We start from the raw sequence: 2,460 nt of genomic DNA, 5'->3' as shown, positions 1-2,460 counted from the left end.
AGTGTTACATTCTATCCCACTTAAAAAAAATTTCTTCCTTAAAAATTAATATAATATACAAAATATTATATAATTTTAACACTTTACTTTTGAAGACATCAGAAAAAAAAAGTAAAAAATTTCGGTATGTATAATTCTAAATATTAAAAAAATCATATGACATAAATATAAGAAAAAAAAATGTGATGCAAAGCAAAAGCTACGAAATAGGCTTGATACTTGAGACCATTCAATTCCTACACACTCACCAAAATAACATCATTTTTCTTTGGTAAAATTTACAGATTTATTTTGTTATCAAATTTACCAAGTTTTATAAAATTCAAATAATATATTTACTTATCTATTATATTTAGTTTTTTATTTAATATACTAAAGTTAATTTCTTTTCCAAACTATTTAGAGTAAGATGGTAGTTTTTATTTTCCTTTTTCAAACTATTTATTTATTTATATTATTAATTTATTGAAAATATTAAAAATATCAGTGTATAACTACATTATGCATAATTGTTAAAATTGAACTAATCAGACTATTAATTTACTAGTTCATTAGTTGAACTAATAGGTCACTTATTGAATTAGTTAATTCAGTCTCATGTAAATAAAAAATATAAAATATTCAAAAACTTAAAAACTAAAATTTGAAATATATATCTTCACTAATATTTTAAAAATAATTAAGTCTCAACAAATTATAATCAATAAGTTATAATTCAGTTATTATTATATAATTATATAAAATTCTAGTATTTTTTATAATAAAAATTTTTTAATTTTATTTTTATATTAAAGTAATTATTTTTAATTTTAAAAACTAACTAATTAGTTGATATTTTTTATTATATATCTAACAAAATTATTGTACGATTTTACTATATATTTAATAATTATCATATAAAATAGTAAGGGAGCATACAGTAACAAGGAGAACTTGGATTCAAACCTTATGTTCATTAATTTTTACCTGTATTTGTTTACAGGTACGAAACACTAACAAGAGACACAACTTAATTTTTTTTATGCTGGTTAATCTTTTATAACTATATTTTTTATTATGATATTTTTTCAAATTTTTTTCGAATAAAAAAATAAGAATAAATTAAATTTTCATAATTTGTTCTAATTTATCACCATATAAAATATAAAACACTAATTTTTATGTCTTGCTCTCAATATCTTATTTTGTCATGTTTTCATAACCATAATCAAAATAATCTTCAAGAATATTCTAATAGTTTCTATCATTCTTCTTCAATTTTAGATGATCATTAATTATTACATCACAAATAGATTTTTCAAGTAAAATTTCAGTTAGAACTAACAAGTCTTATGTGGGAGTAGTGGACGGCTAATTTTTTTTAGAAATAAAAGAAAATTGTATGTAATTCATTGTAATAGTTAATTGGTGTATTTTTTATATGAACTTTTATTTTTTTTAGTGTGATTTTTTATATGAATTTTTATTTTTTATTTTAAATAATAAATCAGATCTTGAAATTTAAAAAATAATTAAATTTGTAAAAACATCTGAGAGTCAAATTTTATAATGCACATTTAATTTTGTGTTAAAACAATTTTTTTACTGTAAAATAAACCATAGAGTTTGATTTATATATTTAAAAATTTTTTAATATTAAAATAAGAATCAAAATTGTATATTTAAAAATTAAAATAAAAAAATTTAACCTTTAAATTTGTATATTTTAAAAAAATTAAAAATCATAAATCTGACTTTAAATTTGTAATCTCCACATAAAAAAAATACATCCAACGTTTAAATTTATGATCTCCATATAAATTTTAATATTGTTAAAAAATCCTATTGAAAATACAACACCAAAATTAAAAAGTCATAGTGGACACCCTGGCAGGCATATAAAACATACAAAAGCAGCAGCAACAGAAAGCAGCTGACACAATTATCCGTTGGAACAGAACCCAGTTTTGGGTCCTAAATTTCAATGTCCTAAAAATGGATTTCCAAATATAATACAAATAATATATGCAATTATTTTATGTATATTTAATGAGTACATCTTTTATTTTATGTATTAAACATAATTAATAAAAAAATTATTTTTCACACATTCAAAAAAGAATACACTTAGATTAATAGACCATACCACCCACAGTTTGTTCTTTGTTAGTTATTATCCCTCCTACACGTTTTCCTAATTGCACTTGCGCTTACCCTTCTTGGTCAAGCACTCAAGCATTCCCCTCCCAACTTTTAATCTAATATTTTATTCATAAGAATACTAAAAGTAATTTTTTAATAATTAACTACTTTTTCTTTAATATCTTTTACTTTTATATTAACAATCACTACATTTAAGACATTTACTAATAATTTCAATCAAATCAAATGCTCTACTAATTTGTGATGAAGTTAGTGATAATCATATATATTTAATAAATAATAAGTATATTTAATTAATTATTTTTAATTAAAAATCAT

General features: G+C 19.9%; 1 protein-coding gene across 1 annotated transcript in view; it reads left to right on the top strand.

Moving 5' to 3' along the window:
• LOC110278623 (uncharacterized) overlaps positions 1-2,460 on the top strand; it is a 14,591-nt gene that overhangs the window by 1,025 nt on the left and 11,106 nt on the right. The gene's annotated exons all lie outside the window — the stretch shown is intronic.

The sequence above is a fragment of the Arachis duranensis genome, chromosome 3 (genome assembly GCF_000817695.3).
Source record: "Arachis duranensis cultivar V14167 chromosome 3, aradu.V14167.gnm2.J7QH, whole genome shotgun sequence".
Classification (NCBI taxonomy): domain Eukaryota; kingdom Viridiplantae; phylum Streptophyta; class Magnoliopsida; order Fabales; family Fabaceae; genus Arachis; species Arachis duranensis.
This window is presented reverse-complemented; position numbering and strand designations above follow the sequence as displayed.